General features: G+C 45.6%; 1 long non-coding RNA gene across 1 annotated transcript; it reads left to right on the forward strand.

Annotated features, from left to right (window-relative positions):
• The first annotated feature begins 1,028 nt into the window (after positions 1-1,028).
• LOC131897823 (uncharacterized) lies at positions 1,029-13,891 on the forward strand. The gene is made up of 2 exons (XR_009375809.1): positions 1,029-1,540; positions 13,713-13,891. It is a non-coding gene; the product is annotated as an uncharacterized LOC131897823 (long non-coding RNA).
• The last annotated feature ends 13,561 nt before the right edge of the window (positions 13,892-27,452 follow it).

Here is a 27,452-nt window from a genome sequence, read left to right on the forward strand (position 1 = left end):
CTCCTGCAAATACCCTATTCCCAAATACCAGCCCAGGCTCTGTGGATTCGGGATTGTTATGTGGGGCTGGGGAAATGTCTCCATCAGTAAAGTACTCAGGAAGCAAGCATGATGTGGTAGTTCGTGTCGCCACCTTGACAGGATCTAAAATCATCCATGAGACAAGGGTCTGGACATACCAGTGAGGTGATATTGAGGTTAAGCTAACTCTGAGCACCTGGGGGATTATCTGGACTGTGTTCACTGAGGTGGGAAGACCCACCCACCGTGGGTGGCGGCATTCCTTGGGTTGGGATCCTGGACTGAGCACAGCATGCGCTTGCTGCTTCTTAACTATGGATGTCATATGATCAGCACCTTTGGCTCCTGCTGTCTTGATTTCCCCATGAGGGCCTAAATCTCTAACAGTGATCCAGAATGAACCAGTTCTAAGTTGCTTTTGTCAGGAAAAGAAACTTAAACATGAAGAAGCAAGTGAAGATGTCCAGAACCCACATAAAAGCCGGACACAATAGCACATGTGCCTGGAATCCCAGCACCCTATGATCAGATGGGAGGCGCAGATGGGAGAATCCATAGACATTCACAGGACCGCTAGCCTGGCACATGACAGCAATGTGTCCTTGTCTCAAAACAAGATGGAGAATCATGAAGAACCCAAAGATTGACTTCTGACCTCCAACTGTGCTGAAGTCCATGTACAACTCCCCCTGCACTGTGCACCCTCTCCCCACTCCCGCCAAGCATGGAAATTATTTTAGAAAACTTCATTATGGATGTAGGGGGTGAATTTTCAGAAGTACAGTTCACCTCACTGAATCTTGTCCCCCTTGCCGCTGGATATTCCCCACCCCCCATCCCCCACCCCCCTACCCCATTCCAGGCCATGCTCAATGGTTCCAGAAATAATAACGCTAGAAACAGCACCATGGGAGCCTATCCATTACCAGCACCAGCTGGCCAGGGTCGCTGCCAGCCCCTCTTCCAAGCATTCAGATTCTAGAACCCCAGCCATTTCCATTGTTCCTCTAGCCCTATGAATGATGAGCTACTTCCCACCTGGTTCCGCCTCCGAGTTTTCCCAGTGATCTTTGGTCCAGAGACTCATGCCCCTGTGTGAGTCCTTCTCCTGTGGCAGAGATGATGGGCTTTCTGCCTCATTCCTCACAGCAGAGGTGATGGAATGCTACCCCTGAGATTGAATGAGGAAACTGATCTCAGCCATGGCTTTTCTCTCTGGCTTGCTCATTCTGATGAAGCCAGCAGCCATGTTGGGAGTCCCCTGTGGAGACATCTAGGAGGTAAGGACCTCCTCTACCCACAGGCAAAGACTTTACTACAAAAGCCCATGAAGAAGCTGAACCTCTCCATGATCATTGGCGTGATCTTGGAAGCAGATCCCTCCCTCAGAGGAAACTGACTTTGGAAGAGACCCCAGTTTCAGCTGACATATGGCGGCTGCCTTGTGAAACATCCTGGGACAGAGGACCCAGGGAAGCCATACCACCTACCAGGCTGATGGGCTATGCAGATATTGCAGGTACTGTGTGTTGCATACTGATCCTTTCCTCCTTCCCCACCTTCCAGTCGATGTTGAACCAACTCCCTGTATTCCATTCTGTTTAATTAACTTGCACAATTCCCATCTTACAGATGGCTGGCTGCCTGAAGATGGCAACTGAGCCTTGACCTTAAGGACACTTGGGGTGAGCAACACCATCACATGGAGGATTGTTTCAGGAACAGAAACAGTTCTGAAGTTACAAAGTCCTGAAAACATTCATCCCTTAAATATTGATTGAGTACCTACTGTCTTGGTTAGGGTTTCTCTTGCTGGGAAGAGACTCCATGACCATGGCAACTCTTATAAATGAAAGCGTTTAATTGGCGCTGGCTTACAATTCAGGGATTTAGGCCATTATCATCATGGCACGACATGGCAGTGTGCGGGCAAACACGATACTGGAGAGGGAGCTGAGAGTTTTACATCGGGACAGACAGACAGCAGGAAGACACGGGGCCTGGCTTGAGCATCTGAAACCTCAAAGCCCACTTCCTGTGACACACTTCCTCCAATGATGCCACACCTACTCCAACAAGGCCACCCCTCCAATAAAGGCCCTCCCTATGAGTTTCTATGGAGGCTGTTTTCATCCAAACCGCCATACCTACTATGTGCCAGGCCCAGTGCTAAGTGCTGCAAATGACATTATGGATGAGAAAGTGAGGGCTTGGCTTCCTGGAGATTGCATCAGCGTGGCCCTTTGGTCAGGACAACAAGGAGACAAAAGCTCAGACACCACGCCCTGTCCCCACCACCCTGAGCTTCCTCACAACAGATCCCAAGCATTCACTGCAGCTTTCTCAGTCGAAGCATGAATTAAGTAAGTGCCCCTCAGTGTGGGCTTCTCATTTGTAAAGGGAAGACAAAAATGTCTCCCTCCCAAGAACAGCGAGGTCAAGAGGGTCTGGAGGCTGGAGCCAAATGGAAGCTTTGTACAGAAGAAAGAGCCCCACTGTATTAAGACAGAGTCACTCCATTTTAATGAGAGCATCCAACTTGGAACAATCTGAGACTCTCATCTGCCCAAGTGGCCATCGGCCCTCTGCTGGCCCTGGAGCTAGCTGTAACCAAGACCCGGATTAACAGGATTAAACAAACAGCCTGTTGCTTCTGGCCCCAGCTAGCAGGTCGCCAGCCATTGATAAAAGACAGGCTGTAATACAAAGAGCAGCCTCCCGGAGGCCACCCATCCCATAAATCATCAGCTGGCGAGGGCTATTGAATTACCTCTGCAAGATGGATGACGTGGAGCTGGAAGGCCGTCTGATAAAGTTTCCTTCTAAATAATTCCGTGTAGAAAGCTGGGTTGAGAAATGGGGTCTTTCTACCAGCTTGGCCCCGGCTGTACTACCTCTGCCAAGTGCCTTTGAGATAAACACATTTCCTTGTGGGCTGCCAGGGTGTCTGCAATGAAAAAAGAAAACTCACTGCTAATCCCCATGGAAGTATCTACCGCCACCTGAGGCCCAAACAATGTTTTACTATAATAACCATTTATTATTATTATCTGTAATACTAACTTAATAAGAGCTATCATCCTTTATTATCTGTTTCCTAAACTCAAACTAATTTGAAGATCAGGATTTAACATCACCTGGCCTTTGGATCCATATTGCCTAGACCATTAGGCATACAGGAAGTGCCCTGTGCATATTTGAGAACTGGGGGAATCAAATGACTGATCAATGTCTAAATAACAATAGTAACTATCCTCCATTAAGCATATGTTATGTGGCTTGGGAATGGGCAAAGCACTTGAGCTCATTAAATCATAAAACAATTAGGATTATAAAACCATATAGGACATGGTTCTGTCACTCTCTTTATTTGATTGATGAGACTATTAAATCTCAGAGAGGTGACATGACCAATATCATATCCTGGTGGATGTCAGAGCTGGGACTCGAACCCAGGTTCTTAACAGGAGTCTGCAAAGTTGTCCCTACAAAGATCCAAGCAGTGGATAATATAGGCCTTGCAAGATGTGTTGTCTCTGTTACAGCTACTTGCCTACATTCCAACAATGAAAAAACAAAGACAATCATACATAATACAGAAGCAAGTAACCATCATTGTGTCCCAATAAAACTTTATTTACACAAACAGGCAGAGGGCCAAATTGGACCCATGGGTTGTGGTATGAAAACATCTACTCCGTTTGCACTTTGTTTCTCCTTCCACACATCTGTTTCCATATGGAAAATGTGATAGCTCTTCATGAGTTAACCTTATTCAATTTATTCATAACTCCTTTATTGTTTCCTTCAAGGATTCTGGCACTACAGGAAATATGGAGATTTTGTTAGTTATGAAGCTAAGATGTGTCTTGTATTTCAGCCATTTGTTGGCTATAAGTAAAGGACCTATGAGGCTATAAAAGCAGAAAGTCTCCAAATCTCAGTGACCTAGCATACAACTCATATAGAGGCCCCAAGTTTGGTCCCCAGAATTCATTTTGGGAACCTCACAACCACTTGTAACTCCAGCTCCAGGGCATCTAACACCCTCTTCCAGCTTCCATGAATATTGCACTCACATGGCATGTACACATACACGCAGATACATAGACACATAGGTAAAAATAAGTCTCCAGATAATGTCATTATGTACACAGAGTTGGGGAAGGGCACGAAAATCACTGCCAATTGAGAGTCTTTTGGTTTAAAACAAGTTATTACCATTTTATGAACTGGTCTGGTCACCATCTCTCCCAGAGAGTTCCCCATCCCAGTAAGACAAGAATCCAAGATACTTCCAGTTGTGACTCTGCCCTATCAAAGTTCTGGACCCTCCATCGCACATACTGGAGAGCATGGCCCTCTCAACTTGCTCAGAACAAAAGCTCCAGAGAGGAGAAGAGCAGAGTATGTGGGCATTGGTCCTCATCATGCCACTCAAGAAACACTGTGACCACCTTTTCTAATCAATAATAATGTAATTTTGAGGATATCTATGTGAGCAACACATATTTTCTCCGTTCACAGCATGCTCATATTCTTAGGGGACCTTCCATATGGTCCCCTCCCTAGATGATAGAACTACACAGTCAGTGGCTGCTCAGGAAGGGAGAATCAATTGCCTTGGTATTAAACTCCCACATAGGTTGTCCAATCTCAAGTGACCAACCCCAGACACATGTACATAAGAGCAAAACTAAATGGACTCAGTAAGGTACACATGCGTAGATATACAAAAATGCACATATACATGAAATAATAATAATTTAAAAGATCATAAATTGTGAGAGGAGTTGGAGGGGAAGAGGGTGGGAGTAATGTAGATGCAGTGCTCACAGGAAATTTGAAAAAAAAAATTAAGATAAAGGCCTGTGCATTTAGTAGTGGGGCTACTGTAAAGAGTACATATAGAAACTAGAATAAACTCATTTCTGTGCTCTCCCTCGTCCCAGACCTCTGGAACCCCATGTAAGAACCCAAATCAATACATTAAGTGTTTGAACCCAAGGGCTCTTTTCTTCCTTCGTTCTCCTACTATTTATATGCCCTGAAACAGAACTCAGCTGGATCAGTTTGCAGCCCATAATGAGTCTGTTGGCTAGACCACTTCAGAGTTTTAATAATCTGATCCTGTTGCTCTATTCTTTACAATTACACGGCACTAACTCCCTCTGGACTTTGCATCCCTTGTTTGCATATGGAGCATGGAAGCCTTGGAGTGACAGATATATGTCCCTGTTGTGTCCCCAAACAAATCTGTTTCCACACTGGCCCACGTCTTCTTTATTACAGACTTATTGAGAAGCAGCTTCATTGCCATTCATGAAACAGAGGGTAAAGGAAACCATGGAATCTATGACTCAGAGTTTTGTCTCAGGCATGACATCAACATTCATGTCTACTGGAATTCATTCTGCTGAGAAAAGTCACGGAGTTCATGACCTCTGACATTCTTGGGGCAGGAAATAGACTTACACCCTGGAAGGGACACCAGAAAGGAGCCTTACTCGGCAGGCAGATGGATCTACCGACCAGAGAAGAACTCTTCTATGAAGAGACCAGAGTATGCTGCCGAGTACTCCATAAAGCACAGAACAGAGAGTTCCACAGCCAAGAGTTTCAAACAAATGCCTTGCATACTTAGTATAATATACCACAGTAGTTGTCCATTTTGGCCCACTGAGGGAGACTTGAAGTATTTTTTGTTGTTGTTGTTGTTTGTTTGTTTGTTTGTTGTTTTTTTTTTTTGGTTTTTCGAGACAGGGTTTCTCTGGGTAGCTTTGCGCCTTTCCTGGAACTCACTTGGTATCCCAGGCTGGCCTCGAACTCACAGAGATCCGCCTGCCTCTGCCTCCCGAGTGCTGGGATTAAAGGCGTGCGCCACCACCACCACCCGGCCGAGACTTGCAGTATTTAGAAGCATTTTTAGTGAACATAACAGGGAAAATATTGCCAAAATCTAAACGAACAGAGACTAAGAATATTGACAACATTCTATAAGGAACAAGCTTAACCCCTCTGTAGCAACGTGTCCTGCCCAAAATGTCAAGAGTGTTGGGATTTGGAAAGCCCAAACCATTACACAAGGCAGCTAGATCCTTTTATTCATTCATTCACTCATCATTCATCAATGATTATCGAATGTATATTGAGTTCCAGGTAGCGAACAAGGCCCAGAGGGTGTAGCAGCTAAAATAAACACGTTCCTGTCTGGGTGGACTTTACAGTCTAGTTGGGAAGGCGGACATTAAGCAAGCAATCAGACAAATGAGTATTTCATTACAAAAATAAATGAGAGGATGGAACAGAGTCTCTGAGTGTGCCACAGCCTGTTGAGTGAGGAGCTGGAAGGTTTGGGAAGACTTGGCCGAGAGAGGAACCAGGAATGGTGTCTAGGAATGAGCTAAATAGGAAGGAAGAGAGATGTATTGCAGAGAGGTGAGAAGAGCATGCTGGGTTGGAGCAGGATGTGGGATGTGTGCACAGAAAGTCACAGATGTTGGTACATGACACAGCAGGTGTCAGGAACCTGATTCCTTAGCACCGTGTAGCGCAGGTCCGCTCTTTGCCATTTTAAGCAAGGAATGAATAATCCACTTTTGTACTCTGGAAAAATTATCCAGGCTGCACTGTGGAGAATGGTGTGGGAGGGGGTGGAGTGGATGAAGGAGCACCGTTTCAGACTGTTACAGTCCTGCACGTGAAGGATGACGGGAGCCCAGTGCTGGGTGGTGGGAGGGAAGAGAAAAGTAGGCGTGTCTGAGAGCTAATTAAGATGTGAGGTGTGACAAAGACATCTTCTAAAGCCTCTCTGGCCTTTGTAACTAGAGGGATGGTGGTGGGTTGTAGAAAACACAGAAGGACCAGATTTGGAAGAAGACGAGCAGAAAGACAATATATTCCATACTAGAACTAGACTGTGAGTTTAAGCAGTGGCTGAGGCAGGCATAAGGAAACCAGAAAGTGGCTGTGTGAATGTCTGTAATGCTCAAACACAAAGCTAAAGCCAGTCACAGAAGCATCTGTAATCACAGGCAGGGACATGTTCACTATGAGGATCTGAGCTCAAATCCTCAGCACCTGTGTTAAAAATGGCTAAGGCTGTTTGTACATTGTAGGGACAGAGACAGGAGGGTCACTGGAGCTTACCAGCTGCCACTCTTGCTCTAGGTTCATCAAGAGACTCTGTCTGAAGGTTGACATCTACTCTGGCCTCTGTGCATACAGCACACACTCCCATACACATTTACACACATTTGTACATATACCACATACACAAACTCTGACTACACCCAACACACACACTCTATATACACACAAACACATACACCACATATATACACACCAAACACACAAACACACACACACACACACACACACACACACACACGGGGGATCTCTAGTGCATAGATGCCAAAACCATCCATGAGAGCCACTGGATTCGACCCTGTTCTAGCTTCATTTCTGTTACTATAATAAAACACCTGGACCAAAAACAGTATAGGTTAGAAAAGGGTTTGTTTGGCTTCAATTCCAGGTCACAGTCTCTCATTGAGGGAGGTCAAGGCAAGGCCTTGAAGGTGGGATTACTTGCTATTTCACACAGTATCCGTTACGACCCAGGACTCACTTCACAGTCAAAGAAGTCTGGCAGGAGTGACGGAGGATGCTGATGGCTGGCTGGCAGAAGATTACGCTCAGCTAGCTTTCTGATACAATTCCCGATTGCTCGCCTAGACAATGGTGTTGCCCACCGTGGGCTGGACCCTCCTACATCAGTTAACCACACAATCCTTCATGGATAACACCAGAAGCCAGACTGATCACTCAGTTCCTCAACTGAGGTTCTATTCCAAGAATATTCTAGGTTCTGTCAAGTTGACAGTTAAACCTTACCAGGACAGACCTCATCCCTAGTAACCATTATGACTCGGAGAGTAGACCCACTCACCCACTTCTCTAAGAATCTAACACTCAGTCAATAGCCTTAGATGTTTGTAGGTCCAACGTTGCCCTTGAGGGCTAGTAACTCAGTGCAAATTAGCATGAACACAATTATGGTGGACCTAGGTATGTACTTACAACTTATTCCTTCATAGGCATGTCTCAAAACATTCTTGCCCTTCCATGTCTAATCTTGAGTAATTCACTCCACCCTGATTGAAATGCTTGCCTGTAAAATGACTTCCAGACTTCAACAGGATAGAAGAATTATAGCATTTGGGGTTTATATTGGTAGGACCCATTAGTCCGATGATATCAAGTAGATCTCCTCTCATGTGTCTATTTTAATTGATTGATGGTAGATGAATGCAGTATTAGGCTGAGAAGAATTAAGCTAGAGAAAAAAAGTCAGTAGCAAAAACCAAGCAATAGATTAGTGATGTCTGCCATGGGTTTGATGTGGGAAACTGGGAGGGCAATTACTGTTCTGTTTTCAACAAATTTATCATTTTGTGTATTGGTAAAATATATTTGACAAGAATTTATTTAATAATTTCATAAATTTTTAGAGAAAGATCAGTCTATTACTTTGTTGTAATGCCTTCATTTTCTTTCAGTAATTATGATGACCCAGTAATATGAGTTTCTGGCAATTCTTTGCTCTGAAATAGTGTAATTTTGCTATTATTTTTATCCTAAAATACTCAATAAAATATGGCTATAGTGGTGAGGAAGTCCAGGTAAAGGGAGGTTTTAAGTTATGGTTTCAATTTCTTTAAATATAAATACAAGACTATTTACTTTTTATTGATGCTTCTAATACTATTAAGCTATGTTTTTCTACAAATCTGTGATTTAACATAAAAAGGTTAAAAGAGTTTTTTTTTTAAAAAAAAAAAAAGAGCAGTTAGGTGATTATCTTCCCCTCTCTCATGCCATGCCCTTAACAGACATCACTAATCAATTGCTGTTTCTCGCTATCTGACTCCTTCTCAGTCTAACTCTGCTTCTTTGAAAGGTGAAGCTGCTAAAGCTGGGCTGTGGTTATTGCTATGTCCCAGGTTGTGTAGTAGATGACAGATCCAGTCCAAGAGTTTGGATTTTCAGAACCTGTGCTCTCAATCTGCGGCATCCAGATCTAGCCCACTTCCAGAAGCTGCAGGGTATGTCTTGGACTCTTTCTAGAAATGACTCAGATAGGCATTCTAAATGCCCACACGCTGCAATGTTTAGCACAACCTTGTGACAGAGTGAAAGAGCTATGCGGGGTAAAGCGGTTGAATCTTAGATCTTAGCTGATCTTTCCTACTGTACCAAGCTCTATGAAAACAAAACAAACAAAAGCTCCCATGGAAAGCAAGAGAGCGAAGCTTCTCTATTTGGCTCTTTCGGGGCTGCCCCAGAAAGCACCCAGCACTCCCTACTCAGAGCCTCCAACTCAGTACACAAAGCCAGCCTGTCCATGCAGATTATTCTTGCCTGAGTCTTGGCTGGGACATTGGGAAATGAAGCCCCAGGGACCTTTCTGTCTGTTGTGACCTACTTAGATGCGACATGCCTGATGAGGTCTGGAGTGGCACTAATGGGGATGGACAAGAAGGTAGCCTTAGAGCGGCCCAAGGGAGATGAGCTCACCGAACTGGCCTACCACATTCCTGGGGAAAAAGTCTGTCCAGAGGAAAGGCATGTATTAAATCTGACCTCAGAGACTGCTTAGAACATCCCAGCGGTGCCCTTGCATGCTCATAAAATAGTCAGGACTTCTTAATGTGGTTTCCAAGTCACAGCCACTCCATACTCCTCCTTCCGCCCTTCCCCCCAGTCTCTGCCCTCTTGGAGAAAGACTGGACTATTTTTAGTTTCAAAATGGCAAGACTTTCTGCTGTTGCTTTGGGCCTTTGCTTAGATAATTCCCTTTGACACTGTTCCTTCTTTTTGGTCTTGCCCTGTAAGAGCCTCGGGGTTACAGTTCAGCTTCCCCAGCACAGGACTGGACCTGGCTCCGTGCTTCCACAGCCCACAGCACTCACCCTGTGGACACACTTGTGTGTTGTTTAGGAATAATCTGCCTGCTGTTCACCAGCACCTCCCACCAGACTGTGGACTGCTTGCCCTCCACCTGACTCCACCTCAATCCCATGATCAACCCATGACTCAATGTCATCCTTTACATGTCTATAAACATGTCAGGCTTGCCGCGTCTAATCCTAAGCTCCCAAGAGCACCTCCTGCCCACCCCCCACCCCAGTCCATTCTGTCCGTATTCCCGCTGAAGCTCCACCCCTATAACTGCTCAGCTTGACATCATTTCTCTAACATGACCCACAATTTATACATCATGAACTGAAGTGCTTCCAGAATCTGGCCATTACCCAACACCTTGGTGTTGCTAGTCTAATCCAAGACATCATTGTCCTCCATCCACATCACTGCAAAAGACCCCTGACCAGCCTCTCTGGTCCTCCCTGGATACTCTAAGTCAGTGGTTCTCAACCCAGCTTCAACATGGCGACACTCCCACATGATGCAGCAGTTAGAACAGACAGGGAAGGAGAACTGAGAAATAATTTGGTGGCTGGTCTTGCCGGCAGAGCACAGGCATTTGAGGGAGGATATTTTCTGGTCCTACAGAGATAAAAGAGTGACAAACCGTCACATTCACAACATCCCACCCTCTACCCTGTCTTGTATTCAGAGGTTCAAAACATTTGGCAGACATTTATTCTTCTGGGAGTAAATACACACATTCATGTCTGCCAGAGGAAGTATAATGTCTAGACATTTCCACCCCGAGTCTGGCATGACAGAATGAAATCTCTGAGCATCTGTTAAGTATTTCTGTGGTCCTGCCTCAGTCATCCATGTACCAAGCCATGCAGCTGTCACTGAAACTGAAACCCCTTCAAGTTTCTCAAGTCAATAATGACCCCTTGGGCTGTCATTGTGCTTCTTCAGGCTTCATTCCAGAACCTTCTTCTTGATGGCCCAGGTCTTACAGATGTCTAGTGATGCATACAAAGATTGACCAGAGCCCTAGAGAAGAGTGAGGGGCGTGGCCATGACTCCCCCTCTCACAACACACGTTTTGGCAGGAGTATTGGTCCTTAGCATTCTTCACTGTAGCTCTGGATAGATGCCTGGTCTCCACTCACTTCTGGTAAATATTTTAATAAGTTGACTGATCCCATCTGACTAAGAAAAGCAAACACATTTGATAAATATTTGTTGAATAAGCTGGTATCTTTACAGAATTGGCAAAGGAATAGCGTCTACCCAATGGAAACAGTTAGAGGTTTGAAAAACTGTGTGATTGAATGCCAAGGAATATCTTTTATCATTAAAGGTCATTTGATTTTTATTTCCATGACTGTGTGTATGTCTATGTATCTACACATGTGTGTGCATGTCTATGTATCTACACACGTGTGTGCAGTGCCGGTAGATGCCAGAAGAGGGCAACAGACTCCATGGAGCTGGAGTTACAGGTGAATATCATTATTAATGTTACGTTGAGTCTACAATAGAACACTATTTGGAATTTGTTTCTAATATGCACATTCTTCTCTGTGTTTTCCCAGTGGGAACCCAGTCCTCCCCTTAACTTGGGCGGCATTCTTTAGATATGGAAAAACCAAGGTTCAAAGAGACATTTACCACACAGCTTGGGAACGGCAAGCTACATCTCTCAAACTCCAAAACACTGGTGTCTAATCTACTTTTTCTAAGCTTGCCTAGCAACGTCCAGCTGGACTCATAGAGCTTCAGCCTTAATCATTTTGAAGGACTTCCTTTAAAAACAAAATGCCTAGAAGGTGTCAGGATTAGAAAAATTGCTGTTAAGGTTTGATTATGGAATGTCCCACGAGGGCTTATGTGTTGGGCTGAGGGTTTGATCTCCAGTTACTGGTGCCATGAAAGGTGCAGGTTGAGTCTAACTAGAGGAAGTACCTAACTGGGCAGGGGAGGGGGTGCTCGCCATTCTCCCCCTCCTCTCCCAGTGTGATAGTGTGATGCTCCGCCATGCCACAGGCCCACAGCATGAGCGCGAGCCGGACCATGGACTGAAATCATAGCCCAAATAAATCTTTCACCCTTTAAGTAGTTTCCTCAGATATTAGTCACAGTGAGGGAAAACACAAGTGCCTGGGATGATAATAAGCCTGTGCCTGGCCGAGAAATAAATTCTCCTTTTTTTTTTTTTTCTTGTGACAAAGACAGGGGCGTACTGATGAGCCATTGAAAACAATTATCCTACCTGGCTCGAGCTGTAACTCACCAGAAGTTGCTGCCTCAGCCGATATCACTTAAAGATGGTGATTCGGGTTTTGTATTGTTTTCGGCCTCTTGAAGTATACTTTTAAGAAGGGACCAGGAGCCCCTATCGGAAAAAATCGATCCCATATTTCCATTTTAATGTAAACATTTAGCGTCCACCGCTTTCCTCGGTATCACATTAGCACTTGAATGCAAACACCCGCCAGAAAGGCACTTCAAAGCCTCCCTTTTCTTTCTTTTTATCAGGCAGGGAAAGCAAATGGAACAAAATTGTTTCCCAAGTCGATAGTTGACTAACTGCAGTAATCATGGGGAGAGGTGCGTGGTGTGGGGGCACGCTCTGGGTGGGCAAACACCAGCCCGCTGGAAAGCCATCTCCCCCACAAGAAGCGGCTGGGGGGCTTATCCGAATTCTTAAAGAGTCTCTTAAGTTCCATTTTGCAAATATCGCATTCTCTCAGAACCTTGTGGCAATGATAATAAAGAAATGAGGTGGGTTTTAAGATGGCCAACGGAGGCTGTAAATGACTAAAATTCCCTTTTCGTGTTGAGAGAGGACTGTCTGAGGTTTATCAAGTAAAGGCCCTTTGGCTGGCATCCACAGGATTTGAAGCAAAACGCAGTTTGGAGTCCAAAGCTGGGTTTCTGCCCTTTCCCTGCCTCCCGGGAGTTGGTTCCTTTCTTCTCAGACTGGGGAAGGCCGCCAGCCCTCCTCCTAAAACTCATTCCACCTGTCTGCCCACCGAGTCAGCCCTGCTCGCCAGGTGCAATTGAGGCAATTTAGGCCGAGCGCAAAGTGCTCCATTTCGAGCTGAAATCATGCCAAAGTCTCCGGCATAAAGCTCCGAATTTAGCACCTCCAGTCCCACATTCCATTTCGCTCGCGTTTTGTCTGCCATTATTACCCAGAATTCCAAAAGTACTTGGCCGTGGTAAATAATAGTCAGGAAGAAAGCAATAGCTTGGCCTGCTCAAGGACCCAGAGCCCAAATAATGACAAGGACAGCTAGAGGTGCCAGGAGCTCTGAAAATAGATGTGGCCCGGTGAGCTCAGGAGAAGCAGGCTCAGCATCCAGCAAGGCAGGCACAAACAGGTCATGACCTGATCACCACACTCTACTGTTAATCAGGCTCCGCTCCTTGCCTGTAGCTACTCTGGAGGACTGTTTGGTAGTGTTTATCAAAACTAAAAAATATGCTTGCTCCCCAAGAAACAGAGACTTCTCTTCCTGGCATCTGTCCTTAAGTGGGGCGGGAAGCAGGTGGACATAAACAATGACCAATCACACAGCTCAAAAGTGGGGAGTTAACAGTTGTTGCAGAAAACACACCATGAAGTACCATATAACAACAAAGAGCCTCATCTTCAGCTGAGTAGTGTTTACTTGTACTTGTCCAGGGTCAAAATGTTCTGGAAACTCCCCTAAGTGCAGACATTAAACCATCTCTCCCTTATAACCATCCGTGCGCAGATTCTCCAGATATGCTCGCAAAGCCACGGAGACCTACCATGTTCAACAGCCCACCTGGAAACACAAGAGGACACAGGCCACCAAACCCCAGCCCACTAGTACCCAAACCACCTGTCTCTCAGGGATTTTAATGACAGCCTCTGCCTGGAATTAAAATGAAAGCAAGTTGCAAGACGGTGCATCCGATGTAACAGATTTGTGTTTGCGTACTAACATACCTACTGTCTAAAATATTACTGTGTTATTTTCCCATAGGTGCTTTTGTTACAGTGTAGAAAAAGATGTGGAAAGGTACACTCCAGAGGAAGGAAGAAGGAAGGAAGGAAGGAAGGAAGGAAGGAAGGAAGGAAGGAAGGAAGAAAGGAAAGAAGGAAGAGAAATGGAGGAGTTTGACTTTATAACGTGATTTTAAAAAACTACATTCAGATGTGTGCATGTTTGTGCGTGTGCTTGCACGCGCAGGTGGGTATGAGCAAATGAGTGCATTTACTTGTGCTGAGGAGAGGTGTCAGAAAACCCTGGAGCTAGTTACAGTTGGAAGATGTCTAAGGTGGGTGCTGGGAACTGCACTTGGATCCTCTGACAGAGCAGCAAGTGTTCTTAAACCACTGAGCCACCTCTCCAGCCCCAAGGCTATAGATGTTCAAGGAGAACATGCTTGTATGTATTTGTATAACTGAAACATAATTGTGCGGGAGTGTTCGCGTGTGGGCAGGTGCATGTGTGCTGAAAGAGGCACCTATCAGAAGAATGAGCTTAGTGAACAGTCCCAGCTCCAGCTCCCACTTCAGCCTTTGAGAGGTGAATGACTGCTGGCTAGGCACAGGTCTGGGTTCCCGGGATGCCTTTGGAAATCAGACAGATGGATGCTCTTCCTCTCGTGGAGTCGTCACTCTCATAAAGACGTGTGGTCTGTCCAGGAAGTTTGAAGCATCCAAGAGTAACAAGAGCTTCTCTTGACAATGGTCAGTGACCTGGTAAGAATGCCCAGGAAGTGGGAAAGGCTGAGAGAGAAAGACTCTGGTCTGATTAGGTTTAGGCTTATGGGTGTTTCTCCAGAACAATGACTTTTTAATCAAGGGCACATGAGTCCCTGACTAAAGTGTAAATGTTTTTCTGTTCATATGTTGGAAGTTAATCCCCAGTGTGGTGGGATGAAGAAGGGGGAGGGTAATGACTGGGTCATGAGGTTTTTCTGTCCTCCTGGGTGGGATTATTGCTCCTATGAAAGAGGCTGAGGGGCTCGTTCCCTCCTTCCACTAGAGGCACCAGCTTTCTCCACCATTCCTTTCTTTCTATGACTCACTGCGTTAAGAAGGGTTGTTTGAGTGAGCATGCGTGACGGTTGCTTACTGGACCAAGGGCAGTGACCTTGGTCCTAGGACCACAGCGCTAGGAAATGTGTTCCCCTCCCTGAGCAAGCATTAGAGCAACCTGTAGCACTGGGTGGGGGGAGTGTCATGAGCCCCTCCTCCACCCATCTATTTGAAAGTGTACCCAAAATTGGACCACATCGCCCCTTGTCCAGAATGACCACCTTCATCTCCTCTCATGTGAACCTCCCCTCTCTCTCTACATGACAGCGGGGGGGGGGGGCTCTTCAATAAGAAGTCCAATTCTAAGGCCAGAGGAAAGGCTAGCTTCTTGCCTGAACCTATGGTATCTGATTTGCTCAGAGATATGTCAATCTTTCTCACCGTCCTCTTTCTAATGCCCAGTAACACTGGTTTTCTTGCTCTTCTTCAAAACTACTTCAGTTTGGGGGGCCTTTGTACACACACACACACACACACACACACACACACACACACACACTTCCAATGGGTAAGAGCAAGGCAAATACCTGCCTGCCTGCTGTCATGTTTAAAGTTTATTTTTAAGGTGGACTACTCCTCTGTTAGTACCTACGTGGATAATCCCTTCAGGCTTAAGCTCAGATGCGCACACTCAGAACCCTGAGCCAGTTTTAGCACATAGTAGGTGGTCTGTGGTTCCAGAGACAGAGCCTGACCTAGCAGGGCTGCAGCTGGATGTGTCAGCACAAGAGGCAGATTCTGCAACCAGATGTGAAGCAAACCAACCATGGTCACAGGCTGACGTGTAAAACTAGTATTCATTTATTTACAGTAGGCACAGTGCTGCCTCGGGGTCGGGGTGATACTGGGTCTCTAGTCCCATCCCATAGACAGGTCATTTGAGGTCCATTATTGATGTTTTTAGAAACTGTGTATTGTCTGGGTATGGGTAATATGCACGTGAGTGCAGGTACCCACAGAGGCCAGAAGAGGGCATCAGATCCCATGGAACTGAAGTTACAGATGGTTGTGAGCCATGCAACATGAGTGCTGGGAACCAACCTCAGGTCCTCCGCAAGAGCAGTGACTACTCTGAACTGCAGAGCCGTCCCTCCAGATCTTTAGTCATCTTTCATTAGCTGTTTTCATCATGATAGAACTAATAGACAAAATGCTGCCCACTCTGAAGACACACAATTTGGTAACCTAGGAAACAGGAATCCACTCCTGATATCATCACCTAAACAAAATAATAAACATAGTCGTCAGCTCCGATGTTTCCCAGGGCTCTGTTTTTGTTATTATTTGTGTTTGTGTTCATTACACTTTTATGTGATAGCCATTTGTTTCACAACCCCTAAAACACAGAAGACGGCATCATTCGCTGCAGGTGGGGTGTTGCTCAGAAGAACTCTTATCATTCTTGTGTGACTGATTCTTTTGGATCAACTCTTCCCAATTTGCCTTGTCTTCCAGCCCCTGACAACCACTACCCTACTGTCTTATGAGACTATTTTAGATCTCACATATTAATGAGCTCATATGCAAATTACATCATTATAATAATGGCTCCCCACCATGGGACACTTTCTTCGTGCCAGTCCTTCGACTCCATATTTTACATGTGCTAAGCGGTTTGGTCCTCATGATGCTGAGGCAAACTCTGGTTTATTTCATCTACTGATGAGGAGGCTGAGCCTCTGCAGCCACTTGACTAGGAAGACATGTATGGTGGCAGCTGGCCTGCCTCCACAACCTCTCCACTCCTAAGACTTTATTGTTTGCTATTTTCCAGGGGTTTCTGATTGAAGAGGCCTGTGTGTCATCGGGATTCAAGGCATTAGTTTACACTGAAAACTCTAACTTCCAAGGAGGCTGAATATTTGGGGTCACTGGCCAATGTACTTCTTCCCAGGGGACTTTGAAAAGTTAAATTCTTATCAGAAAGCTGCCCATTTGGAATGGACCCAGAGCACGGAGCATCTCTCTGTGGGGCCATTTCATACCACCTACCTGCAGGATCCATATTCACTCACCAGCAGGAGGCTTAGGGACCTCTGAGCCTCCTGGTTCATCCCACTCCTCAAACATTATCAGGTGTACCAGGCTGTTATCTCTTCTGTTTCTCCGGCTCCTTGCTTCCCTGCTGCTAACACTTCATTTTAATCTTGAGTTATGTTTATTCATTCAATCAGGCTTCAATCAGGTCTGTAGACTCGGGAGCTTTTGTTTTCCTTGTGAAGATGTATCCTGCCCTAAGTCAGCCCCGAGAAGAGTGGCTGATGATATGAAGGGTAGAGCCTGGTAGTTTAGGTTTGGATCTGTGTTCTACCTAAGCGTCCATGGACAAGTGACTTCCCTGTGTAAACCCTGAGTTTTAGTTCAGAGACTCAGAACAGTGAAACTTTCTACCTTGTAGTCTGTAATCTACAGACAATGTGTAGCAAAATTCCTGGTGCCTCACAAGCCTCTCCCTGTACCACAGTCTGAGGAAACATTGCCGTGGATATCTGTAGGCTGTGAATGTGTTGCTCTGATTGGTTAATAAGTAAAGTGCTGATTGGCCAGTAGCCAGGCAGGAAGTATAGGCAGGACAAAGAGAGGAGAATTCTGGGAAGTAGAAGGCTGAGTCAGGAGATGCTGCCAGCCGCTGCCATGAGAAGCAAAGTGTAAAGTACCAGTAAGCCACGAGCCACATGGCAAACTTATAGATCGATAGAAATGAGTTAACTTAAGATATAAGAACTAGATAGCTTATATGAGTGAGAATTGTCGAGACCAAGGTTGGATAAAGCACAGGGACAAATAGCCAAACGAATGGAAACACATGAACTATGAACCAATGGCTGAGGGGTCCCCAACTGGATCAGGCCCTCTGAATGGGTGAGACAGTTGATTGGCTTGATCTGTTTGGGAGGCATCCAGGCAGTGGGACCGGGTCCTGTGCTCATTGCATGAGTTGGCTGTTTGAAACCTGGGGCCTATGCAGAGTCGCTTGGCTCGGCCTGGGAGGAGGGGACTGGACCTGCTTGGACTGAGTCTACCAGGTTGATCTCAGTCAGCGGGGGAGGCTTTTCCCTGGAGGAGGTGGGAATGGGGAATGGGCTGGGGGGAAGGTGAGGGGGATGGGAGGGGGAAGAACAAGGGAATCCGTGGCTGATATGTAGAACTGAATTGTATTGCAAAATAAAAAAAAAAAAAAAGAACTAGATAGCAAGAATCCTGAGCCATTAGGCCAAACAGTTTAAATAATATAAGTGTCTGTATGTTTATTTTGGTCTGAGTGGCTCCAGGACTGGGCGGGACTGGAGATAACTCCTGCTACAAAGCATCACATTTCCTGTTTCTTCCCTCATGGGAGACACTCCCAAAGGGAGATGGGAAGTGAATTCACTTGGATGTGTGACATTTGCTGACCACACTAGACCAGAGATATCCCTTGCAGAATTACCCAGCATGCATTTCTTCTTCAACCTTACAGTATGCTGTTCTCAATTTTGAAGCTCTCTATGGAGTCATCCTGTCCACTAAACCACCACAGGGTCCCCGAGGGAATGAGAGACTGACTCTGATGCTCTGTCCAGGACTTCGGAACCTTGAATACATGAGTGAGACAGTTGATTATCGGGAACCACTGACCATGTGCTCTTTCACCCCCTCATTTGTTCCAGGCACCCCAACACCTTCTTTCACATTTTTCTCATAGTTGAAGAATATACGTTAGATTTCTATCCCTTGTCACCCAGAATGACCCACCTAACTGCTGTGTGAGAGATAATTCGAGAGGAGAGAGATGGGCAGGAGAGTGCAGCCTGAACAACTGCCTACCAAACCCCATTCTAGAGACCAGAGAGACAAGCTTGATCTTGTGGGTCCATTTAGAAGTCTGGCTAATTAATGACTGCAAAAGCAGTTTGGATTTGCAAGCCTTTTAGAAAGTGCCTCATTTAGAAGTAATGGGCTCAAGATTGCCTCTGGCACCCTCGTGACAATTAAAAATCCAGTAGGCAGTGCGGTTGCCTCCACATGATTTTCCTATTACTGTGATTTTTATTGTGATTGCAAATAGCTGCGTTGCTAATGGTACCTTGGATAAGGATGCCTGGCGGAGGATGGACTTATGGTTTTCTATGGCCTCTGTGTGATACATTGGCTCTTCAACCAGAGCATTGCCCAGTTGATACTTACTCTTCCGCCTAGCATGCTGACCTCCATTTTGGAAGCCCTCCCACTGAGTCACTCTGGGCTGAATGTCCCCGTGTACCTCAGAAGCCCTGAGGGAGTGAGAGAGTGACTCAGACTCATCTCATTTGATGCTGTCTTCAGGGGGTCTCTGGTCTCTGTCCCAAAGACAGATGCTCCTGCTATGTGTGGTAAAAACAGTTTGAGTGTTTTAATTGGACCCATGAAGTGAACGTGAAGGATCTCAGGGCTGATCAAGGAAAGAACTGGATTGAGAGAGGCAGGAATACAGAAAAAGCCACCATCCATGGAGGAGGAGATGGGCACAGTGTCTAGTTGAGGTTCTGGGCAACTCAGCGTGGGCAGGGTCTCTGGGTCAGAAAGCTCCCCAGAGCAGCATTACCACAGGGCCTGTGTTATCAATGGATTAGAATGGTGTTTTTCCACAGTGGGCTCCCAGCGACAAATTCTCTTGCTTTAGCCTATTTTCTTCCATTTTATGGGCCAAGAATGGGGGTATACCTTTAATCTCAGCACTCAGGAGACAAGGGCAGGCAGATCTCTGTGAGGTTGAGGCCAGCCTCATCTATACAGTTACAGGCCAACCAGGGCTACTTGGTGAACTAACATCATGTATTTGTTATAAATAAATAATGTATTTATTCTTACATGGTTTCATATACACATATGTTCTTTGATCAAAGTACCCCCCCATCATCCTCTCCTATACCCTCCCTCACCAAATCCCTTCTTCCCAACCCTGCAGCCCCACTGCTCTTAATGGTGCCTGCACGAACTTGGATATGAAGGCAATCTACCCAGGAATATGACTCCAACTCCCGCCACCAACCTTTAACTGCCCATAGCTCCTCTGGGAGGGGTGAGGCCTCATGAGCCCAGTCATGTGCAGATTTGATGCAGTAACCATGCAGTTGAGAGTTCCCAGGTCCTGTGCAGGTCTGATGCAGTAGCCATGCAGTTGAGAGTTCCCAGGTCCTGTGCAGATCTGAGGCAGTAGCCATGCAGTTGAGAGTTCCCAGGTCCTGTGCAGGTCTGATGCAGTAACCATGCAGTTGAGAGTTCCCAGGTCCTGTGCAGGTCTGATGCAGTAGCCATGCAGTTGGGAGTTCCCAGGTGCAGCATCTACGCCGTGTTCAGAAGACAGACTTTTGCGGCATTCCTTCCCAACCTCCAACTCTTATACCATTTCTATCTCCTCCGTGCTGTGTCCCCTGGGCCTTGGAGAGGGTTTGGAGGTCAGATGTAGGGCTGAGCACTCAATGGGCTTCTGGACTCAGCACACCGACTGTGTGGAGTCTCTGCTAATGCCTCTAGTTGCAGGCAGAAGTCTCTCTCAACCAAGGCTGAGAGCGGCACTAAAGTAGCAATGCTTGTGTTTGAACTTGAGGGATGAGGCTATAGCCGGGTGGTAGAGCAGGTGCTCTGTGTGTTCAAGGCCCTGGTATCCCTTCCCCTCTTTAGGAAAAACAACAAAAACCAAACAGTAATTAAAAACAAAAACAAAAAAAAGACAGTACAGGAGAGTACTCTTTATTGCCACTATGTAGCGGTAACTAAAACAATAGCAATGCTACAATGTATCTCTATGTAGGACAGAATGTGTCCACTCCACATCCTGGATTGGTTCCCACCCCACCTACGGAGGGAGATAGTGTCTATCATGTGGGATCACAAAAGAACCTACCTCAACAGCTTTGGGGAGAAACAATGAGCTAAGGTTGTGGGGACACCTGTCCTCCCCAAATTTATCTGGAAACTGTCATCATACTCAAAGTCCCACCATGTGTTTGGTTTGTTGGAAATTTACAAGGTGACCCTATGATGTATGAGGGAAATCAAGGGGCCAAGATTATCACGAAGAAAAGCAAAAGTCAGGACACTATCATGAGTCACCAGGAGCTGTTGATAAGGCTAGAGAACTTTCTAGAACATGCTCCAACACAAGAAAGATAAATAGGCTTGTGGAGCGTGATGGAAAAGTCAGGGGCAAGCCTACATATTACAAAGACCTTTGGCTTTCTAAGACAGAGGTTCTCATGAACAGCAGTGGGGAGACTGTGGCTTTGAAAGGAAATGTTACTGGTCACTTGGTCATCCATATAGAAAAACATTTCAGCTTTGGTCTCCACCTCATCCCACAGAACCAATCTCAGGTGTGTTGTAGGTCTAACTGTGAAAGAAAGTATAATAAATTTCCAAGAAGACAACACCCAGGAGGATATTCTGAACTCGAACTAGGCAACGATGTCTTCAGTGCCACAAAGAAACTGGGTGTGAATCGCAGCTGTTTCTGAGCCAGGAAGAGTTCACACATCAAACTCTGTGTCTAGGTCATGTTCCTTCTGGTTTCTCTGCCTCGGAAACATTTTCAACATCAGAATGTTCAGGCAGAAGTATTCCAAAGGAGAAACAAATTCCCCATGATGCTTTTCAAGAGAAGCATTCCATCGCTATCCAGGCTGTTACAGGAGCTCTGACTCTTGTTTCATATACAGTGGTTTTTCTGCTATGGACCAGGCACTGTGCAAAACATGTTGCCATCATTTTCCTGTTTATCTGTATTTCAGCCAGTGGATGATACCTCTGAGTCAGTCGCCATGGAAACAACCACACAAGAAAACCTATTCTTTAATCTCCCTCCACTGCCTTTTCCTTTCGTATCTGAAAATTTTTAATCTACAAAATTAAAACTCCAAGAATTCATCGAGGAATTGAAATTTCCAGGAGTGCTTCTGGCCGTCAGGTTTTGCTCAATGAAAATATAAATCTTAACTTTGGGTTGATGATCATAACTTTCAAATGCATCCCTGCACATTTCCCTAATGGGATCTCTGTGGAAAAGCCGGAGCCAGAATTACAGTTCCCATTTTCCGAGGGTAAACTGAGACATACGGCAATTATGTGTTAGGCTTTGTAGCTATTGATAAACAGGTCAAGCCTCATTTGGTGTGAGCACATTCAGTGGGTTGGTCTGTTTCCTGATGGTCTTTCTGGAGAAGCATAGCATGGCTATTTTCTAGCTTTGCTTCCTTTTGGCTAAGAATCCAAAGAGGGTGAGGTAGATGTATGCTTGGCCCTCATTTCCTGGTTTCGAGACCTCTTTGCCTCAATTCTCATCTGTGCGTTCTTCCTCTGAGCTCTCATATCTCACACATCACACAATGTCATTTGGATCAACTTTCTACAATACTCTTTCCTGTCACTCTCTCGACTTTCTACAATACTCTTTCCTGTCACTCTCTCGACCCCAAACATCAACAGGTCTTGTTTGATTCTTTTCCCAACATGGTATTTTATTCTGCAGTGCTGGGGGGTGAAATCCAAACACATGCACCTCTACCACACACTAGGCAAGTAAGTGCTCTAACCTACTAGGCTATGCCCCAAGCCATAACCACATACCACCCAGAAATTCATCTGATCTCAAATTTTGATGCCAGCACTTACCTAGAGAGTATCTTTGGACTATTGACTTAAATGAAATTATTAGCTGCATTAATATGAGGGGTTTTTTAATATTGGAATGCTTGGCACAGTTAAAAATGAAGCATTTCACTTGTGTATGAGTACACATTCATATGTGTGCATGTATGTATGTGCATGCGCACATGGAAGCTGGAGGTTAATGCCAACTGTTCTATACTTCATATTTTTTTAAAAATTGAAAAAGTTGAAGTATGTGTGTGTGTGTGTGTGAGAGAGAGAGAGAGAGAGAGAGAGAGAGAGAGAGAGAGAGAGAGAGAGAGAGAGAGAATGCTCCTGGAGGCCAGAAGAGAGTATGAGAGTCCCCTGGAACTGAAATTATTTAAATTCAGCAATTTAAACCACCCAGTGTGGTTTAGGAACCAAGCTCTGGACCTCTGCAAGAGCATTAAACACCCCTAACTGCTAAGGCTTCTCTCCAGCCTCTTTATTTTTGAGGGTCTCTCTGAATCTGGAGCTGCAGATTTGGCTAGGCTAACTGACCAGCAAGCTTCAGGGATCCTGCTGTCTCCACCTCCCAGGTGTGCTGATACTGTTCATGTAGGACATGATCTCTCTGCACAACTGCTGCCCAAGGCAAGGATCACTGCTGTCTGCCCTTGTATTCACTATACACACAAACTGCAGCCCGTAGGTGCCACTCAGCTCCGACTGGCTACAAAGCTCATGCTCTGCATTACTCTCCATGGACCACCTCCATCAGAGTCTTTTGGGTGTTGTTCAAATCTTAAATGGTCTTATAATAAAAAACCCAGAGCCAGATATCAAGGTGAAAGCTGAAAGATCAGAGAACAGCCAGCCACTAGTTCTTACCTCTACCAAATCCTCAGCCTCAAGAAAATGAGTTCCTGTTTCCTCACGCCTTATACATCTTTCTCTGCCCTGCTGTATTACTTCCTGGGATTAAAGGCATGTGTGCTTCCCAAACAAAGGCATGAGATCTCAAGTGCTAGAATTAAAGGTGTGTGCCACCTCTGCCTGACCTCTGTGTCTAATCTAGTGGCTGGCTCTGTCCTCTGATCCTCGGGGAAAGTTCATTAGGGTACACAATATATCACATTTGGGGGATCACACTACTCAAGATCTCTTTGCCCAAGTCTAAAGTCAGTGTACAGAAGAGATGCATCCACCAGTTAGTTCCGAGCCCCTCACTCCATGGTGAAGTGGGGGAGAGGAACGGTTCTGTCAGTCTCCTGACTGCCATCTCTGCTATTTTTTTTCCCTTAACCCAAGGCTCCAACAGGAACAACTGAAGAGGAAAAAGTTAGCTTTGGCTCCTGTGTTCAAGGGACTTCAGTCTGCTGTACCACCGAAAGCATGGTAGAGGGCTCCATCCATGGCAGGAGTGTGAGATCAATGCTATTCTCATGGTGGTAGATGAGAATACAAAGAGGAAAACAAAGAGGACTTTCAAAATGTGACCTGCTTCTGCTAGTGAGGTGTCTTTTTTTTTTTAAAAGAGATTTTCTTTTTTACATATCAACCACAGATTCCCCTGTCCTCCTCCCACCCCCCAGTCTTCCCCCAACAACCCACCCACCATTCCCACCTCCTCCAAGGCAAAGTCTTCCCTGGGGAGTCAGCAGAGCCTGGTACATTCAGGTGAGGCAGGTCCAAGCCCCTCCTCCCTGCACCAAGGATATTGGAGGTGTCTTAAAGGTCCCATTGTCTTCCGAGGAAGGCACCTGTGGGGGAGCCTTGAGAGTCAAAACACAAGAACCCTCTCATTCTTGAAGCTTGGCTACAAGCTCATAAGTTGTTTTGTTTGTTTGTTTGTTTGTTTGTTTGTTTGTTTTTCTCATAACAAATATCCTCATGAAATCTGACTCTCCAGGAACAGAGGTCAAACAAATAAACAAACAAACCCCACTTTCTGGAAAATGCCCTGGTGGTGGCTTAACACACAGCAGACTTTGAGCTCCCTCCGTGTGTGTTATGCAGCAGGTAACCCCTCCTATTTGACCTCCCCAAGTCTCTGAGGCAGTAGAACGCTTTCATGGGCTCCTTCCTGGGGTTCACATCTTAAGGCAGACACCAGCTCTACACCAGCGGTGGTTTTATGATCCATGACTTTGCTAAATTCCACTTAAAGACACTCGGTGGAGCCTTGGATCTCTTTGAAGGAGGTCTTCAGGGATTCAGGGATTCTCCTGCATTGAGTTACACTGTGTTCATCCCACCAGCCAGATCCACAGAAGGCCATGGTACAAAGAATTTCTAGTTCTCTCTTCCCAGCTGTGACTAAGTCCTGTGGATCAGAGGGGTTTAACTGCTCCAGGGGCTGCCTAAGACAAGAAAAGTCCAGCCGTGAGACCGGCAGGACAGATCTCAAATGGCACTCAAGGGAGTGACTAATACATACCCACCATATTTGCATAGCAGGGAACCAGTTATGCTGTCCAAGATGTCCAAACTAAGCGAGAGAGTCAGCGTCAAGGGGAAGAAAAATCAAACAGGAAACAGGCAACGAAGACACTCGGCTGATGAACCAACAGTGTCTACACAACTATATGGCTGCTAAAGTTCTTGCCCCTTGAGGAGCTTGTAAAAATCAGGTCTCTATTTCAAAACCCTTCAACTTTCACCAGCCCACTTCAAATCTGCTCAACGCTTGTGCTTCCTACGGTTGACACGGGAGCCCGTGCGGACTTAACTTGGCAACCGTCCTCAAAAGAAGATTACAATACCTGCCCCGTGAGGTTGTTGCAAAGATTAAGTAAGATAATAGGGATACTCGTATTATGAATATTCATAATAAAGGTTTATAAAACAGTGTAGTACACTGCTCAGAACAATGGGGTGGCATTAGTGGCTGTGAGTCTCCTCTATTCCCTTCAGATTTCTCATATATTACCTCTAAATCAGGAGGGACAGCCAGATGAGCTCCTAGGTGTTTGATTTGTTATTTATAATAGAGTCTTAATTTAATGTACATAGATAGATGATAGATAAAATGTACATAGAGAGAGAATATTCTCTTTCTCTTTCTCCCTCTCTCTCCAATATAAAAATAGATTTGTATGGAAATCCAGAATCAGTTGATTCCAAAGACTAGAGCTATAGAAATAAATACCGCATGGTCCCCTCCAGGCATGAGTGTGAGAACTAATATTCTCTTTGACAAGCTTTTGCCTCCTGGGATACTTTCCCAGACCTTAATGAGCTTTCCTGGTCTGCAGGAGTGAGTAGGGAAAGTTTACATGGAAGGTCTTGCTGTTGACAGGAGGGATGTTTTTGTTTCTTGGCCAGCTATAGGTACTAACTACATCATGACAATAAAGCCATGATAACAGTATTATAATATTTGTTAAAACAAAAAACAGCGACATAACCAGGCATATACAATGTAGTACACGCATTTAATCCCAGCACTCGGGAGACAAGAGACAGGAAGACATCTGTGAGTTCCAGGCCAGCCAGGTGTACACAGTGAAACCCTGTCTCAAAAAATAAAATGGTACATATGTCTTCATGGTGGTTTCCTTGTTCAGTTATTACCAGAGAACTGTTTTCAGTGTGGAGTTTTGCTCATTGGTTACATGAGGCCCAGCTGTGTGTAGAACACAATGCCGTACTGAAGAGAACATCAAAGCATGGCCAAGAACAAAACCTCATGGAAGCAGCCTCTTCTCTTCATCTGGGTCTCAGTATTGCTGTCCCTTCCACTGGAAAGCCTTCCTTAATTCCTCTGGCTGGGTTAGATTCCCTGGGACACACTGAGTACCATGAACTCAGACAACCTCTTTCTCTGTGCTCCTCCCTGAGTTCTCTGTGGTATCCCATTGATCAGACCCGCCATTTATAACACTGTGCCTGATCGGTTAGGAACATACTAGAAGAATCAGTGTGTGGCTATAGACATGTGTGCATGCGTGAGAGACAGGAAGCTAGGTGCTTAACCAGCTCACTGCACCAGAACTGATAAGTGAGGTCAGTGTTCCCCTCCAACAGCGACAAGGTACTGCCCGGTAAAGATCACCCCAAATACAAGGAACTGGGCATCCAGTCTATTAATAGCTGTAATTGATTAATAGCCATAATATTTACGAGAAGGTAAAGTCTTTATCAGTAAAAGAGGCATCCTCTTATTGCTAGGACTTCTTCTATAAAGCTCTTTGTATAAATGAAATCCATAGAACACAGTAGGTACGCTGTCCATGGCACAAGACTTACTTGTTTGTTGAAGGTCGAGGACAGAATTCGGTGTACGGTACTGATCAATACACATTAAGTTAATTATTGAATGAAAGATGAATTGATATCAGCTCAAAGAGAAGCGTGAATCTGCTTGTCCTAAGAACTGGATGGGCACAGAGACCCTAAGAGAGCTGTAGCTTTTCAAAGTCAATGGCAGGAAGGTCGGCCTCAGCCCGGAGCAGCCTCTGCTTCTTATCTAGTCTTTTGAAGGTCATGTCCAAGTCAACCCTGCCACCAAAGCCACCTTATCTCTGGCAACACACAAGGCTGAGGGACCCAGATAAACCCTGCTCAGAGGCAGGATAGACCCAGACAGGGTTCCTGAAGAAGGCCTGAGCATCCTGAGGTCCGCAGTGGTGGAGGCGGGGTCTGCCGTGTGTTTCATGCGCCCCTGCAGCCAAGTTTGTATGTATAAGAAGCTGCAGAGCTTCGGGGGTAGAGGTGTGTTAACCAGAGAGAAAGAACGCTAACGAGGAAGGAGAATGGAGATGTGTGCAGGCACACATGTGCTCAGATGCACAATGGGTAGATGGCCCAGGCAGGGTAGAGGAAATGGGAGAGA

The sequence above is a fragment of the Peromyscus eremicus genome, chromosome 23 (assembly GCF_949786415.1).
Source record: "Peromyscus eremicus chromosome 23, PerEre_H2_v1, whole genome shotgun sequence".
In the NCBI taxonomy this organism is placed as follows: Eukaryota; Metazoa; Chordata; class Mammalia; order Rodentia; family Cricetidae; genus Peromyscus; species Peromyscus eremicus.